General features: G+C 40.3%; 1 long non-coding RNA gene across 1 annotated transcript; it reads left to right on the top strand.

The window, feature by feature from the left end:
- The first annotated feature begins 1,051 nt into the window (after nucleotides 1-1,051).
- Nucleotides 1,052-17,066, top strand: LOC127572961 (uncharacterized). The gene is made up of 4 exons (XR_007956716.1): nucleotides 1,052-1,163; nucleotides 8,183-8,314; nucleotides 11,389-11,504; nucleotides 16,920-17,066. It is a non-coding gene; the product is annotated as an uncharacterized LOC127572961 (long non-coding RNA).
- Nucleotides 17,067-19,227: the final 2,161 nt, after the last annotated feature.

Here is a 19,227-nt window from a genome sequence, read left to right as displayed (position 1 = left end):
ATAATTGCTTTATTGTCACATGTACCAAGATAGAGAACTTTGTTTTGCATGCCATTCATACTGATCATTCCAAACATAAGTACAGTGAGGAAGTACAAAGGGAAAAGCAATAAAAGAATGCAGAATATAGTGTTACAGAGAAAATGCAGTGCAGGTAGACAAATAAGGCGCAAGGGCCACAACGATGTAGATCAGGAGTTCATTTTTATCATAGAAGAAGTCGGTTCAAGAGTCACCTGACAGCGGGATATAAGCTATCCCTGAACCTGGTAGTCCGTGTTTTCAAGTTTTTGTATCTTCTGCCCGATGGAAGGAGGAAGAGAATGACCATGACCGGGCTGGGAGGGGTCTTTGATTACGTTGGCTGCTTTTTCAAGGCAGCGGGAAATGTAGACAGTCAATAAGTAACCAATGTGGTTAATACAACAATGTATTACAAAGTCTTTTCATAGTTCTTAAAAATATGAGAACTTTGAGCGAAGTATACATTGTAATTTCTTAATCTCCAACTCCTGTAAGTGTATGGGCTTCCGGAACAGGAGAGTAGTTTAAGAAATACAAGAGAGACTGCAGATTCTGAAATCTGGAGCAATATAAAAAGCGCGGGCAGGTACTCAGCGGGGCAGGCAGCATCCGTGGAGGGAAACGGACAGTCCATTTTCCCCACATAGACGTTGCCTGCTCCGCTGAGTTCTTCCAACGCTTGTCGTGTTGGTTAAGAAAATTTAAGCTCCGAGGAATCATACCCAGCCACAACTACCCACAATAGAAGAGAGAAGCTCCACAAAATCACCACTGAAGATCTCAATGTTCATAAGTCTTAAAACGTCAGCTTTTTCTTTAAACAGCAGCCACTTAAAATAAATGTTTTGTCTTTCATCCCATTTTAAAATGTGCAAATATTCAACAAACCACACTGGCTGGTCTCTGAGGCGTAAAAGCAGCTCAGCAATGCCCTATGAGGCAACGGGGAGGCAGGTAGTGGCATGGCGCAGACTTCGCCGCCTCCAGCCGAGCCGGAAACAAGGCGATTTAACCCCTGACTCGGAAGTAGACGGGCTGAGGGAGCTCGATGGGCCTGACTTTAAAGAAAAGATGAACCTGTGGAGAGGGACGAGGACAGAAGGCCGGCAAGTGATTTAATAAGAAGAGTGCGTCAGATGGTGAGGGACAAGTTTGGGGGGGGAGGGGGTGGTGACCATCGCAGCCTGGCCCCGGCTGGGAGTTGGAGGATGCGCGGCCTCGTTGCCAGTCGCCGGGCACTGCGCGCTCGCCAGGCTTTTCTTTTTCGGAAATGGGAAGTTTTTTTTAAAAACTAAGATTTTGTTTTAAAAGTCACCGGCACCGGTCCGACAAAAACAAAACCAAACAAAAAGGGCGAAGTTTAAGGTACCTGTGAGCAGCCGGTGTCTGTGTGGGCTGAGAACTGCTGGAGGTGGGAAGGAGGTTCGTGTCGGCCCCCGACCCCGGGCCCTACCGCTCTTCACTGAGAAAGTTGTTAAACGCGGTAGTTTTCGGATGTAAACTACCTTCTTCCCCCCCCCCCCCCCAACCCTCGCTTGTGCACCCACTGTGTTCCCGGAAGACGACAATGGCTGGTATTAGTCTAACATGGCAAATGGTCCTTAAAACCAAATAAGAGAGAGAGAGAGAAACACAGTACTACGGACGGTGGGAATCTGAAGTAAAATAAAACATGCAGGAAATATTTAGTAGGTCGGGTAACATCTATGAGGAGAAACAGAGCGAGACTTTGAGATCCGTGACCTTTGGTCAGATCTGACACTGACGCCCCTCAACAATTAAACAGAAGTATCCCCTTTGCTTAAAATAAGGAGGCGGAGCATACATCTGAACGTTTTATTCAGTGACTCACTAGGCTCTGTCACCACTGTGGTGCCTACTGGTTGCGTAAGGTGTTGAGGATTCTGGAACACTTCAGGATACCAACAAAGTGTCAGAAAAATCTGCAGGCAGATGACCATTCCATGGACAAGGTTATCACTGATTTTGCAGGTTGAAGTCCATACGGTGCAGGTAGATGACAAGAGGGAATGTTCTCATTGTCAGAAACAAATAATTATTCTAGGTTTAAATTTCAGGGTGTCACAGTGTACTTGTAAGACAATTGTGAAATCTACTTTTGGATGACAACACTGTAAAAGATGTGCTGTTGGCAAACAAGTAATGTTCTTGAGGAGATTTCAAAATTTGTTGAAACTTCTGGTAATCATTCTGGAGTTGAGAACTTTTTTTAAATGTAGGGGTTTTTTACGTTGTGAAGGGACATGAAATTGTCTTTCAGGCAGGAATCAAAGTTGTGATGAAGTTATCTGGGTTGGAGGAGAGTAGCCACGAGTGTTATCTAGGGTCAGTACTGGGAGCATTGTTTTTTTTTTAATGCGGATGTGTGTACAGAGTACTACTTCAAAATTTGCAGATGATACAAAACTTGGCAGTGTGATAAGCTTGAAGAGGCAGACTGGTGGAATGGCAGATGAAATTTAACACAAAGTTCTATCACAAAAAGGTTACAGCATGGCAGGAGGCTGTTTGGAACCATCTGGTTCCATTTGCCTCTTTGCTTGCAGCCCAATAATTTTTTCTTCCCTTTTTATTGTGTGTTCTGTTCCCTTTGGAATGAATCTGCCTCAACCACCCTCTCTCACAACTTCATGGTTTTTAAACTGGTCCCTTCTTGACCAACAATTCCAGCTGCTCCAATCCATTTCCAGGAATCATTTTGGTAAATTCTTGCAACCTCCCTAAGGCTTTCAAATCTCTCCTAATTCCATGCCCAGAATTGGATATAATACTCCAATGTGGTTAGTTCAGCATTTCATAAAGGTTCATCTTGATGTCCTTGTTCTTGGACTTTATAGCTCTATATGTAGCCCAGATTCCTCTTTTAACCTGCCCTGCCATTTTTAATGATTTATGTCTCCAAATCTTTCTGTTCCTTTTAGAATTGAACCCTCTTGTTTGTTGCCTCATCTTTTTCTATGATGGTTGTCACAGCTTTAAGTCAACTTCGGGGGCAGGGATTACTTACTCTGCTGCCAGAGATTGTCAATATTCATGACCTGCCTCCAGATGACTTGGTCTGGCCTGGTTGGCTTCTGCACTGAACCAGGTAAGTTTGAGCATGACAAGAAGGTGGGACATGTTGCAGGCATTGGGACTGGACCAGGAAGATCTAGTTCAGTGTTTGTTGTTGTAAAGTAGGGCATCTGCCACGTGTCTTCCATGCAAAGATCTTGGTGAGTTTTTGCAGCATTTACTTGTTTTGCATCAGATTTCTAGCATATTGCAAGTCTTAGCTTTAAGTTAGATGGTTTCAGTTTCACTACTGATTGTTAAACATTGCTGGTGCTGATTAGCTACCAAGTTTTTCTGGGAGTGAACTTGCTAGGTTGTGTCACTAGAATAGTAATGGAATTGGAATTGATTTATTATTGTCACTTGTACCAAGATACAGTGGAAAAACTTGTCTTGCATACCCTTCATACAGATCAATTCATTAAACAGTGCATTGAGGTAGTACAAGGTAAAACAATACAGAACGCAGAATAAAGTGTTATGGTTACAGAGAAAGTGCAGTGCAGGTAGACAAATAAGGTGCAAGGTCATAATGAGGTGGATTATGAGGTCAAGAGTCCATTTTATCATACTAGAGAACTATTCAATAGTCTTAACAACAGGATGGAAGCTGTCCTTGAGCTGGGTGGTGTGTGCTTTCAGGCTTTTGTATCTTCTGCCTGATGGGAGAGGGGAAAAGAAAGAATGTTGGGGATGGGTGGAGTCTTTTGATTATTCTGGCTGCTTTACCAAGACAGTGAGAAGTATAGACAGACTCCATGGAGAGGAGGCTGATTTCCGTGATGTGCTGAGCTGTGTCCACAACTCTCTGCAGTTTCTTGTGGTTCTGATGGCCAGGCCACTTTGCCTGACATTAGATTCCCAAGATGAACACTCTTCTGAGCTCTGTCATGGCAAGAGAATACCAGGTGGACAGAGGAAAAGATTCATGAAAAGATTCTCCTTGAATAAGTGTAACATCACCAACTCATGGGAATTTCCATGGGAAGGTTCCCATTCCATTTTCAGCAAGAGTATTCTTTTTAAATATAAAACACTTAAGAGGAAGCTTTCCCTCATGGAAGAATCTAGAACAAGAAGACATAGAAAAAGAGGTTCTCTGTTTAAGACAAGAGCTGAAGAGGAATTTCTTCTTGCAGATAATCTGGAATAGGAGCATTTGAGATGGCAGTGAGCACCTTGGTTTCATACATCAGGAAGAGTGCAACACCTCCCAAGCTACCTTTCCATCCTGTCAAGCACCTCCTGCAACAGAGTCTACAGGCCACATTGGCCTCAGCAGCTACCTCAGAACTCACATAATTGGAGCCAAAGCAAGTCGATCTCCACCCCAAGGGACTGTCGGAAGTAATTAAAATTTAAATCCTGTTTTGGCTATCAAGAATTTTAAATGAACATTTTTCTAAAAAAAAAGTCTGGTATCAAGTAACCATTAAAGAGTCACTGATATCCTTTACTTATACAATGTATTTGACTTTTTCTACCATTTGATCAAACTGCTGCAAAATGCACACCTTTGACTGTCCCCCATCTCTGCAGCAAGTTAATCACCAACTGCTAGCCATATCTCTGCACGTTGCCTTTGAGAAGCCATTTGCAGCATCCTGGACCCCTTGACATCTGCAGGGTTGATAATGTGCATTCTTCTGGTATTTGTGCCTGTGCTAATGCCAGATCATAAGTGATGAATGAGTTAAATGAATTATTGTAGAATATATGATAAATCTTGGTCCCCACCTTTGTTATTGATACTGTTGTTGCAGTCAGCAACCCAATGTGTAATATTAAACTTGTAATGAAACATCAGGTTACTGTTTAGCTGTTTTGTGGTGAGTCTTTTGCCTCCTGACTCCATGATGCCTACCATCACCCAGGAAACCCCTCAGAAGGACGATGGAATACTTCTCAACACTTGAGATTCTTGACAATATTCAGGATAAGGTGTCCATAAGAACATAAGTAGGGGAAGGGGTATGCCACTTGAGCCTGTTGTGCCCTTCAAAAAGATTGTCTGATCTGATCTTTGCCTTGGCTCCATTTCTGTGTCTCTTCCCCCATAATCCTCAATTCCCCTAAGAAGCAAATATCTATCTCAAATTGGTCCAACCTTCACAACTCTGGAGTAGAGAATTCCAAAGGTTCATGGCTTTGCAAGAAGAAATTCCTCTTCATCTCCTGTCTTAAATGAAGAACCCCTTTTTCTATGTCTCATAGTTCTTGATTCTTCCATGAGGGGAAGCATCCTTTTCAGTGTTTTATATTTAAGAAAAATACTTTTGCCCTTTATGTAAGTTACTGGAAACTTCGTATTTGGTGGCAGTATTGCAATAAAAGTCCTAACATCTCAATTAAACAGATTCAGATTCAATTTAGTTTATTGCACCCAATGTATGCGGCAATGAAATTCCTTGCTCATGTGACGCTCACAGAGTAAACAGTATACATTTATAATAAATACAACGATATGTGCAAAACAACAGAATGGTGCAAAGATTGTAGTGCAAAAAGAAATGCAAAAGTGACAATAATGGATTTAATAACTGAGGTAGAATTAAGTGTCTGAGAACATGCAGCACCAGTGGGAAAGGGGTGTGAAAGAGATAATTGGTTCAGAAGTCTGATAGTATTGGGGAAGAAGTTGTTCTTGAGTCTGGTTGTCTGGGCTTTTAAGTTCCTGTATCTTCTCCCAAAAGAGAGGAGGGAATGGCCAGGGTAGCAGGCATCCTTGATGATACTATTAGCCTTCTTAAAGCAATGTGCTGTGAAGACGGACTGGATGGAAGGAAGTGATGAGCCTGTGATGGATGGGGCAGTGTTTACCACTCTCTGGAGGTTCTGTCGGTCCAGGGCAGAGCAGTTGAAATACCAGGCTGAGATGCAAACCTTCAGGATACTTTCTATAGTGCATCTGGACAAGCATTTAGACAAGCCAAATCTTCTCAGACACCTAAGAAAGTACATATGCTGATGTGCTTTCTAGATCACCACCACATCAATGTGGAAGGACCAGGTGAGGTTGCTGGTGATATGGATGCCAAAGAACTTGAAGCTGTCGACTATCTCTACAGCTCCGTTGATGAGGATAGGGTTATGTTCACTCCCCTGTTTCCTTAGGTCAACAACTATTTCTTTCATCTTGCTGCTGTTAAGGGCCATGATGTTGTTCTGACATCAAAACACAAGGTTCACAATCTCTTTCCTGTACTCCATCTCATCATTGTTGTTGTTCAGGCCTATGATAGTGGTATCATTGGTGAACTTGAAGATTGAGTTGGCACTTTATCTGGCCACGTGGTCATGGGCATACAGAGAATAGAACAGGGGACTGAGCATGTAACTCTGACCAGTGTTGAGGGTCAGGGTGGATGAAATTTTATGACCAATTCTAAGCGACTGAGGTCTGCCGGTCAGGAAGTCTAGAAGTCAGCTGCAGATGGGGGAGCCCCGTGGCCAAGGTGCAAGAGTTTAGAGATGAGCTTATTTGGTTTCATGATGTTGAAGGTTGAGTTGTAATCTATGACTAACATCCTGACATATGTGTTCATATTTGTCAAGGTGATCCAGAGCTGAATGTAGTGCAAGGGAGATGGCATCTTCTGTCGTCCTATTTTGCCTGTATGCCTATTGCAAGGGGTCTAGATTCTTTGGAAGATTGGCACTGATGTGGGCTATTACCAGTCTCTCAAAGACACTATGGTTGATGTTAGAGCTACTGGTCAGTAGTCATTGAGACAGGACACTACTTTTCTTGGGGACTGGAATGATGGAGGTTTCCTTGAAGCAGATGGGAAAGTAGACTGTTGAAGTGAGAGGTTGAAGATATCAGCAAAGATGATGGCCAGCTGATTGATGCACTGTTTCACAACCTGTCCAGGGATTCCATATGGACTGAACACTTTCTGAGAGTTTATCCTTGTGAAAGCAGATATGACTTCTGCTGCTAAGAGTCAGCAGGGGATGGGGGTTAGGGAACGTGCCTTGGTGGAACTTTGTCTGCTCAAAGCGGACATAGAAGGCATTGAGCTCATCTGGTAGAGATGTGTCATTGCCAGATCCCGTGATGGTATTCAGGCCCTGTCACAGTTGCCTGGCATCTGCCTGATTGAAATGAACCTCTAGCTTGCTCTGGTATTCTTTCTTGGCAATTTGTTTCTCCTAAGTCATTATTGAGCTCAACATTTACCATGGATTCATTTCTGTACCATTTGCTTTTTGCTGGTCCCCTGTTTCTTGCCTTCAGAAAGTTATTGATCTGAATCTCTTATGAATACAATTCAGCAGTTACTTTGTGAAACTGAAGCCACCCGTTATGGCTTTTGTCAACACCAATAGGTTTCTGTTTGTAACTTCAAGTTCAAGCTGTAATTGGTGGTGAGTAGTCATTCTGGGTAGTCCTAATTTAAAATTTCAATATAAAGTTTTGAAGTGGGAATCAAAGGATGTAGGATTTGTACAGGAAAGTGGCAATGAGGTCAAAGATCAGTTATTATCTTATGGAATGAAGGAATAAATGCAGATATGTTAATCTAGCTTGCATTTCTTATGTTCTTAATCACACATCTGGTCTGTGATCCAGGTTTTTGTCTTGCATGGGAAACAATGTTCCCTCTGCTCCCAGACAGCAATCTTTCTCCTGAAATCTTTTATTATCTTGTGGATTTAATTCTCAAGTACTCTTGACATTTCTGACCAAGTCTGACTTATTTAGACTTTTGAAATTACAGTCTTTTGAATTCCCACTAAATACCATGTTCTCACAAAGTTCCAATCTCTTTCTGTGCCTCAGCATATCATTTTAGTATCAGAATCTGTTTCCAGGTATTGCCAGATTTCACTTTGTATCTTTTTTAAATTCTTTGAACTACAAATGATTTGTAGTTTTGTGTCATTTTTCAAGAAGTGAATCATTTATCCTTGCCTAACTAAGGCACACTGCCTTGTGATTTGTTTTTTTTTGCTTTCTTCCCCCTTTCTAAAATCTCCAGTGTGCTATATAATGCTTTATCTGACATGATATTACATTAATTGTGAATTCAGTGATTTTTGTTTTTTTTCACAATGTGTATTTTGTTTTTTTTTCTAGGTGAAGGATTAAATGTTCACTTCAAAAAAAGGAGAGCATGTTCCCTAATTCCAATCTGGGTCGTCCACCCTTCTCTCCTGCCCTCCTTTCACAGCAACAGTTTATTAATGTTCACAACTTCAGGAATGCAACGTGAGTGCAGCAGGATTCCACTGATGGATCTTCTCATATATTAATAGCCGGTGCACACATTTTAATTCCCTTATTGTATTATATTATTTTGTTTGTATTTTAGTTTAAATTCTTTAGTACAGTGACAACAGGTTATATCGGAAATCACAAATTCTGTTGGTAATCAAAATGTTCAAATTATTGTTCAGTCATTTGGATGATTTTTTTGACTGAACTGTGACTCATTTTGAGAGTGCATCTATCAGCTGGACAGTTTTGAAAATAATGACTCATTTTATTTGGTTAATGCAGGTACACTGGAGTAAAATCCAGTGTTGATTGAAATAATAACTGATTAAATAATCAGTTTCTGCCTTGAACTAAGCTGTTTCCTGTCACATACAGATTAGCAATATTCTAATTTATGAAAGGGAGGTTAGTTAATGTGATTCTCTGCCGATCTAAAAGCACTTCTGGTTAAAGAGTTGCATTTAATATTCCCATTATAATTTATGTAGAATTAGAATGTACAGGACAGAAACAAGCCACTCAGTAAAGTCATTCCACGTAGGTGTTTTAGCCTCTTTTTGTCTTTCCTCGTTTTGTTCTGTGAGCATGCTAGTCTGTTCCCTCCTCCTCCATATGCATAGATAACCTTCCTTAGAAGGACAGCAAAATGCTGGTTAATTCTCACCACTTTCCAGGTGCAGATTTTTGTTTCTGAATTTCCTTTTGGCTTTCTGACCTCGTATCGATGCGTTCCGGTAGTGCTCTTCAGGACAAATGGATATGTTCTTATAATGTCTACTCTGTCAAAATCTCATATAATTGAATTTGCAAATCTGGTACCCATCATTGTTAATGGCAGGTGGTGAGTGAACCAACATGGGTGATAAACCTACTTGATGTTGCCTTACTAATCTACCTGCTGCAGATCCATTATATTTGACACATAGGAGTGATCATTGCACAATCTTTGCAGAGAGAAATTCCTATCTTCACATGGAGGATACCCTCTGCTGTGCTTGATGGTACTACCACTGTTCTAACTGGGTTAAAATTTGAGCAGATCAGGCAGCTCAAAACAGGGCATCCACGAAGCATTGTGAATCATCATCAGCAGCAGAAATGCACAGTACAATTTGAAACTTAATGGTATGACACATCCCTCACTGAAATTATAATCAAATCAATAGATGGTCTCTAGTTCAATGAAGAGTACTGAAGGACATGTTGGGAGTAGTGTCAAGCAGACTAGAAAATGAAGCGCCAACCTAACGAGGCTGCAACGCAGGGCTCCTATGTAGTAAACAGCAATAACAACATGCAGTCAATGGAGCTATCCCACAACAGAAGTTCTGCAGTCCTGCTGCATCTACTCATGAATGGTGGTGAATAATTAAACAGCCAATGGGAAGGGTAGGCTCCAAGAAGATCCCAATCCATAACAATAGTGGGGCCTAGCATGTCATTGCTAATGACAAGGCTAAAGTGTTCACAACCATGTTCAGACAGACATGCTGATTGCATGTCTTGACTTCCTTCTGGGATGCCCACCATCACAGAAGCCAATTTCCAGCCAGTTTGATTCTCTCCACATGATATCAAAATACATCTGAAAGTACTAGATGTGGAAACATTCCTAGTTTATCCCTTAGATAAGCTATTAGAATATAATTAGAGCATTGTCATGTACCCAGCAAAGCCCTATTTACAAAAAGCAGATCAAATCCAATATGGTTAATTGTAGCCAAATTAGCCTTGTGATAAAAAGTGTTGCTGAAGCTGTTCATCAATAATCTGCTCATTAATTTTCAGTTTGGGATTCACCAGCACTGGTTGCTTCCAGACCTCATCACTGCCTTTGTTCAAGCTAAATTGCAGAAATGAGATGAGAGTAACTGCCCTTGATGTAAAGGCAGCATTTCACTGACTATGGAATCAAGAAGCCCTGGTACAACTGAAATCGATGGATTTCAGGGGAAACCACTTAAACTTTGCTAAAAGAAGATGGTTATAGTTGTTGAAGATCTGTTGCCCCAGTGACAAGATGTGGCTGTAGGAGTTCAACAGGGCACTCTCTTATGCCCAACCATCTTCTACTTCATTGACCTTTCATATGATCAGAATTGGGGAAGTTTGCTGATAATTGAACAATATTTAATTTCAGTGGTGGCAACTCAGCAAATGAGACTGTTCATCCCTACAGATACCATTCCAGCTTGACTTGACAAGTGGCAAGTGATGTTTGTACCACGAAAGTGCCTGGCTATAACCATCTCTGACAGGAAAGACTTTAACTGTTGATCTTTTATGGTGATATCATCATAAATCCCCCACTGTGTGGTGGTCACAATTGACCAGAAATCCAAGTGGACTGTAGTGTACATTAGTACTGTAGCTACACAAGTCGATCAGAGATTCTGAGTTATGTGGTGGGTAGGTCAGCTTGCTACCCTAGGCCCTTACAATATGCACAAGGCTCAAATCAAGAACACAATGGAGTACCATCTACTTGTCTGGATGAGTGCAGCTCAAATTACACACAAGAAACTTGACACCATCCAGGGCAAAATATTCTGCTTGATTGGCACTTGTTTACTACCTTAAGCATTCATTTTCTCTTTGTTGCACTGTAGCTGCAGGTGTTCAAGATAAGAACTAAAAGGTGTTGGCTAAGTAAGCCCCTGGAGACAGCTCTGAAATTAGACCATCAAGGCTGATTTTATCCACCTCAACTCCATTTCCATGCCCAATTACTGTACCCCTTTAATTCATGCATGGAATGAAGTCAATAAATTAAATGTTAAAACAATGAGTTCTACCCCTGAAATTTTTCAGTATTTTGGACGTATGAATTTGTTTTTAATTTCCACCTTTGCATTAATATCCATATGATCAGGTAGACAGCCTTATCTGGCCTCTTAATGTTGCTGCAGTGAACTATATTGCATGCACTTCCCTTAGAACAGCTAGGTTAGTTAGCGTAGAGAAAACATGGCCCTTGACTATTTCTCTGATTTCAAGACATTTCTTAAAATCTGTAAACAAATGTGAGTAACTTTATCTAATTTTTAAAAATTATTTATTTGCAGCCTTTCTGGTACTATCCTGGCAGGAGTAGTTGCTCCACAATCACCACGGGTATGGCCCTTCAGTAATGTGTGTCCTGCCCTTTTCACCGGCTCCTGCCCAGTAATCTTGGCAGGAAGTAAGTCTTGTTCCGTCTGTATCTTATGAATTTAAAAAAAATAACACTTGGTGATAAGTATAGCCCATTGCAATGATGATGAATTTGATAATAAAGGATTGTGGATCTGGGAGAGTTGGGATCAGAGTAGTAGAGTATTATGGTAAATTCCTTAGGGTACGTCTGAGAGTCTGGAAGTAAGGGAACTGAAGCATCAGAGAAGGAGTTTTTAAAAAAAAATCTAAAAGTAAGGTCATTGTAAGGGACAGAACTAATGGGTGAAGGTTTATCTATTTTGTCAGGATCCAAGATAAATAAAGCTTATTTCTGTACATTTAGTTAACAGTTTAATAAATAGATAGCGTACAGGTAAGGATGGTAGATTTTGTACCCTAGGGGGTGGCGGCTGTGGGTTAGTGAACCAGATAGTGGGGAAAAAAAAGCACGTTAAAGAGCTAAGAATCTTGAGAGTAGATAAATCACTAAGCCTGGGTGAAGTCTATCCCAGGATGTTACAAAAACAGAGAAAGGAAATAGTGGATGTTTTTCTATTCTTTTTCACTTTCTCTTGCCTGCTAATATGGTGCCAGAGGATGAGAGTACAGCTAATGTACCAATGTTTCAAAGAAGGGCAGGGTAGCTTAATCTTGGCCACAGATTTTTTTTTATTGGGATGATATTGCTATTTGAAGGTATGAATTAAGGAAAGTAGCATGCATTTCTTGGGTGGAAGGTAACGTTTGACTATGTGAATTAGAACATGTGGGAATACTCGGCAGTTCAGGAAGCGTCTATGAAGTTTGGGAAACAGTGTTAACATTTCAGGGCAATGATCTTCCATCAGAATGAGTTTGATGTACTGGCTCATGAATATTTTGAATAGTTAAGGAAAGTAGGATAACATAAAAAAGAATAAAAAAATATATAAATAGAAAAGGATTGCTGTGATTGGTGCATCTGATGTATTCTATGTAGATTTCAACAAGTATTAAACAAGGTCTCGTGATGGATTGGTCAGATAACTAAAGTTGGATTCAATAATGTAAAAACTATATGCTTTGGGTGACTGAACAAAATCGACTCTATGTAGAAGGGAAAAAAAGTAATAGTCGTAGAGTTTGAACAGCACAGAGACGGGCCCTCTGGCTCACCGCTATGCCGACCATCATGCCTATCTGTACTAATCCCACTTTCCTGCATTAATTCCATATCCTTCTATACCCTGCTCATTCAAGTACCTATTCAGATGCCTTAAATGTTGTTACTGTTCCTGCCTCACACCATCTCTTTCTGGCAGCTCATTCCATATACCAACTACTCTTCAAGTGGAAAAATTTACCCCTCTGGTCCCCTTTAAGCTTCCTGTCCCCTTTGCCTTGAACCTATGCCCTCTAGTTTTAGACCCCCTTACCATGGAAACAGACTCTGGGCTATCTATGCCTTGTTATAATTTTATATACCTGAATTATGTCACCTCTCAGCCTCCTTCACTTCAGAGAAAACAGACCCAGCTATTCAATTTTTTCTGATAAGCCCTCCAATCCAGGTAACATCCTTGTGAATCTTTTCTGCACCCTCTCTAAGTTAATCACACCCCTCCTATAGTGTGGCAACCAGAACTGCACACAATACTCCAAGTGTGGCCTAATCAACGTTTTGCACCAACTCTTATACTCATTGCCTTGGTTGATGAGGCAAATATGTCCTATACCTTCATCACTACCCTGTCTATCATGTTGCCAATTTCAGAGAGCCTATGTACTTGTACCCCAAGGTGTTTCAGTTCAACAACAATCTTTAGGGCCCTGCCATTCACTGTTCTTGTCCTGGCCTGGTTTAACTTCCAAAATGCATGACTTTGCACTTGTCTGAGTTAAATTCCATCTGCCATTCCCTGTCTCACTTTGCCAGTTGATTTATATCCTGTTGTAACCTTAGACAACCATCTTTACTGACCACTTTACCACCAATTGTTGTGTCATCTGCATACTTACTAATCATGCCACCTACATTCTCATCCAAATCATTATATATGCGACAAACAACAAAGGACCCGGCACCAGTCCCTGTAGCATATCATTGGTCACAGGCTTCCAATGTGATAAGCAACTCTCCATACACTCTTTGACTCCTACCACCAAGCCACTTTTGCATCCCGTTCGTTAGCTCATCCTGAATCTTGTGTGTTCTAACCTGGAGCAGCCTACCATGTGGGGACCTTGTCAAAAACCAGGTGATGTCCACCACCCTGTCCTCGTAAATCTTATTGATCACCTCTTCAAACAAAAACTCTTGTCAAATTTGTGAGACATGATTTTCCACCACAAAGCCAATGTTGACTATCCCTAATTAGTCCTTGTCTTTCCAAATGCAAACAAATCCTGTCCCTTAGAATCCCTTCTAATATCTTTCCCACCATTGACTTAAGGCTCATGAGCCTGTAGATCCCAGCTTATCCCTGCTGCCTTTCTTAAATAAAGGCAGAATATTAGCTATCCTCCAGTGTTTTTGTTACCTCACCTGTGGCTAATGAAGATATAATTTCTGCCAATGCCTCAGCAATCTCCTCTCTTGCTTCCCATGACATCCTAGGGCACATCTGGTCAGGCCCCACAATTTATTCATCTTTATGCGTTTCAAGACCCCCAACACTCCTCCTTTGTAAAGTTGTTATGCCTCTAGCATATCACTGTTTCCTCTCTGAACTCAGTAGCTTCCATGTTCTCTTCCACACTAAATACAGATGAGAAGTGTTCATTTAAAATCTAGCCCATGTCCTTAGGGGGGACCTACTCTCTTGCCCTAGCTACCCTTTTACCCTAATATACATAGAATCTTTTCAGATTATCCTTTATCTGTCTGCCAGGGATATCTCATGTGCCCTTTTTTTTTGCAATCTTAATTTCCTCCTTCAGTGTACCCCTACATCCCTCATACTTCTCAAGGGACTTGCGTGATCCCAGCTGCCTACACCTGATGTATGCCTCTTCCTGACCAGACCCTTAATATCCCTGTCAGCTAAGGTTCCCTAATATTGCTGGCCTTGCTCTTCAGTCTAATAGGAACATGCTGGCCCTGAACTCTTCCTACCTCGCTTTTTAAAGCCTTCACTAGTCTGGGCCACCTTTCTCTTCCTGCTTATGTCGTTGGTACCAATATGGACCATGACATCTCATTGCTCACCCTCCCTTTTCAAAATGTCCTGTGCCCACCCAGAGACATTCTTGACCCTGGCACCAGGGAGGCTACAGAAGTGTCCATACTATAGTGTTCCTTATCACTACCGCTTGCCTAGACTTTGAGCTTTCCTGCTGTACAACTGAGCCATTCGTGGTGCCCCTGATTGGGCTGCTGCTGTTGCTTTCGCCTGAGAGGCCATTCCACTCCATCCCCCCCCCCCCCCCCCCCCCCCCCCCCCCCCCCCCCCCCCCCCCCCCCCCCCCCCCCCCCCACCCCCCCCCCCCCCCCCCCCCCCCCCAAGCCCAAGCAGTATCCACAGGGTATTCCTGAACTACTTGCCTTCCTCTCCTGGTGGTCGCCCATCTAGCTGAACTTGCAGTGTGACCACCTCCTTGAAACTCCTATCTATAACACTTTGCCTCTTGTATGCTCCTCGGTGAGTCCAGCTGCTTCTCCAGCCGATTTGTGTGGTCTGAAAAGAGCCACAGCTGGACATGCTTCCTGCAAATGTAGTTGTCAGGGGCACTTGACTTCTCCCTGATTTCCCACATTTCACAGGACGAGCTTCAACTCTACTGACTGCCAGTTTCTACCTCTGAAGTTAGTACTGGCTGAAAAGAAAGAAAAAGGAAAGACCTTACCTTGACTTACTGTACCTTGTCATCACTTGCCCTCCTTGCTGAAACCTCACTTGTCAAGACCTCTGCACTTGGACATCAAGCACAGCACTTTGACCTCAAACCAGCTGCTCTCAAAATGGCCACTCTGCTATGGCTTACAGCCTTTTTAAACTACGTCTTCTTCTTGCAAGTGCTTCTGGGGTGATATTAATAAAGTTCTTTCCTGCTGATAGCCTTTTTTAAGCTGCTAGTAATTGATGGGTGATTTTGTAACTGGAAAGCAGTTGCTGTTCTATGCTTTAGGTGGTGCCTGTATTGGCGATTTAGGGTTGTGTGTATGGGAGTTATCAGGAAGTTTGCAAATGACGCAGAAATTGGTGGTGTAGTTGATGATAAAAAAGAAACTTTAGGTTACTAGAATATTACAATAATCGGGTCTCCTATCAATAGGAAGGCCAGTGGTGTAACAGATGCAGGATGGGAAGGCAAACGAGGCAAGATAATTCATAATGAATGAAAGGATACTGAAAAGTGTTGAGGAATTAAGGGATCTTGGAGTGTATGTCTACAGATATCTGAAAGTGGTATGGTGGGTTGGTAAGTTGGCTAGGAAAAACAAACTGGATACTTTTCTTCACTGAAAGAGCCATAGGCTACAAGAGCCAGCAGTTTCTACTCAAGCTGTTATTAAACACTATTTGGGTCATGACTACCACTCTCTGTGCCTGTGTTCACCATATTGAAGGACGGATGTAAAAGCATTAGTGGGATGTTTATAACCTCAAGAATTTAAATTAAGTATTAAAGAATTTTAAGTATTAAAAAGGAAGTGCTAAAGCAGAGTTGAGAAGGGAAAACAAAATCACTCAGTGTGTGGTGGCTTTGAACTCATTATCAGAAAGGTTAGCAGAGATAGAGACCATTATTGTATCTTACAATGTATATGGATGTGCTCTTAAAGTAACATTACAAGGATTAATAGCTGGAAATTAGATGTAGCTGATCTGTTCTTTATCATCCTGCATGTATATGATAATACAAGTGTCCTCGTGTAAATAAAAACTGTGACCAGCTTTTCAGTTTATCAACTAAACCTGGGTGTATCTGCTATTAAAATTTAATACAAATTAGACTGTTCTATATCATACACACATCTGTTGCCAGCCAAGTGTGGCAAGATGATGAATTAATCATCAGATGAATTGTTGGCAACTTTTTTAAAAAAAACACTGGAGGGGAAAAGAGTTAGTATATGGGGGCAGTGCAGTGTGAGGTTTTGGTATGTTCTGTTATGATTTTTTTTTTGCAAAACAGCTTGTATGCTGCAGTTACAATAGTGATGAAAAACCATGTGGTATGTGCTGTAATTTTCAGTGGCATAAAAGGGAAATAACCTTTAGATTTCTTGTATCCACTTTTGAAATTTGTGCTTAATTTGAATGTTCAAGCTGGTGATAAACACAATGGAACATGAACATTATTCACTGGTTTCAAGTTAAATTTCATACATCTGAAGTATTACACTTTCTGGCCTTCCTATCAATACTAGTGGAATTATGAATTTCATTGGTATAGATTTAATGTTAAATGTCAACTTTGATAATCTAATGCACAAGAAATCTAATTTGAATTACAGACGAAGGAGCGATGACCAGAGTAGTCCTTATGAAGTTAAGCGCCAGCGGTTTCAGTCGCCATCTTCCCAGCCATCTGGCAGATCAGTGCCTTTTCTAGTTGACCACAGGAATTCGGTACCTTCACCTGGAATTTCATCTCTGCTTCCACTTGCAGATTATCCACAAAATTCTCTCAAAGGGGCTGGAGATAAGGTATTGATTCACTGATAAATATTTTAGTGACTATGCTACTCAACACTGAACAACGTTTGCACTAGAGTTAACTGGAAGGTACTGACATGTTTTGGAAAATTTGCATTCTGCAGTTTGATATAAATGCAACCTTTGATACACAGGAAATTAGATCTTTTTGCAGGGTTTATCTCGTAAACAAAATTCTGCTTGGATAAATGTAGTTTAGATTAGAACCAGATTCATTCTAATCTATTCATTTTACTCTGAAGGTAATATAAAAATAAGTTTTTGGAAATGTTCGGGTCAGGCATTGTTTGTGGGGAGAAAAAATCAGATTTAATGTTTCAGATCATTGATCCTTCATAAGTACTAAAAGAAAGATTAGATATAAATAGTGGTAAATGTCTACTTCCATGCCCAGCTTTCAAAATATTAAGATGGACAGTCTGATCATGAGGTTAGCGATTATATTTATAAATTTGTTTAAAGTGATTTGGGTATTTCAACAAATATGTGATTAAGAATGCTTGCTTTCTCCTTTTTGGGTATGTATTTATTAAATTTCTTCCGTAACCAAGGAATTGGTTGCTCAGAAAATAAAATAATTTTGTTATTCTCATGTAATCAAACAGTTAATTCATCATAATTTCTCTTAGTCTTGTGAGCATAAAGAAAGAAAACCCTTTTTAGTTTCCCCAAATGTGAATTGGGTGTATTGTCGTTAACCTTCTGGAGTAGAGGAGTGCTCCTTCAAGAAATTTGCACTCTGTCCTTTCAATATATTTTATTAACTTTGCTATGTCTAAATTTTGATATTTTCATTTACAGAAGAAATTGCTTTTGTCTCCTGTTGCAATAATTTTTGCTTTATTTTGCATATTTTCTAGAAATTGTATTCTATTTAGTCTCTCCTGTTGCAATAATTTTGCTTTATTTTGCATATTCTTTTCTAGAAATTGTATTCTATTTAGTCTTCTAAAGTTTTTAAGACTTTCATTTGTAACCATCTTAAGTTTTCATTTTGTTTTCATGAATGCTTATTTAGTAACTATCACAGTGGCCTCTATTTTTGGCCAAAAGCTGGTGCTACCTCCTGTTTTTGTTAAATATGTTAATTGTTGTGTCTTTTTTAAGCAAATATCTTTCCTAATACCCATTTTTTTCTTGATATCCATTATTATAGGTCTTTTAACTGAAGAGTTTTCAAGCTCATTCCTAAATGTCAACGTGCTAAATTTATTTAATCCTAGTTAAAAGAGTATTGTAATTGGATTATGTTACTGCAAAACACACCTTTAGCAACAAGTAGGATGAGGTAGGACAATGTCAGTTAATGCTTTGAAGACTGAAAGGGACAACCTTTGTGTTGTATTGGATATCAAATTAAAATTTCAGATTAGGTTTAATAAGGACACAGGTGGTGATCAAGTAATTTAGTTTGAAACTTCAACTGGGGGAAGGATACAGAGTTATTGGATAAAGGTGGGAAAGACGCTTATAACCAAGAGGGCAAGGAGTGATAATGGATCATGTATGGTAGGTAGATAATATGATTAGCAAATTTGGTTAGGGTCATTTTGTGAAGAGCTGGAATTCTAATTGGAACATTCAGGCAGCGATATGTAGGAGTCAAAGGTGTAGATGTGGAAAGTAACAGAATTTTGGATTGACATCTGTAAGGAGATAATGGTATTATCCTTTGCAAAACGAAACCCGAAATTTTAATCAGAAAGCCCCGTTTGTATTGGATATATATGCATTACCACATCTGCTCCCAATTATCTTTGATTTTGAAATAGATCCTTTTATTTTGAGTTTTACAGTTGACTAGAAATTTACATAGAATTTTTAAAACTACAGTATTTTAGTAAAGTTGTGTATTTGAAAAGTGCCAGAAATTATCTTAAGCAATTTTAAAAAGTTATCCTACTCTTTATTACTGTGATAGAATATGGACAGTTTAACGAACATATTCAAAAGAAAATCCTTACAATAATTGTATTTTAGGATTAAATGTGTTTGTGGTTATTTGGACGTGAGATTCAATATTTTAAGGTTTGTTTGCAGCTGAGTCAACAAATTTTGGACCTCTTCTGTAACTGTCAACAACAGTCGATTGATCTAGAGAAAAAG

Source organism: Pristis pectinata, chromosome 7 (assembly GCF_009764475.1).
Source record: "Pristis pectinata isolate sPriPec2 chromosome 7, sPriPec2.1.pri, whole genome shotgun sequence".
In the NCBI taxonomy this organism is placed as follows: Eukaryota; Metazoa; Chordata; class Chondrichthyes; order Rhinopristiformes; family Pristidae; genus Pristis; species Pristis pectinata.
This window is presented reverse-complemented; position numbering and strand designations above follow the sequence as displayed.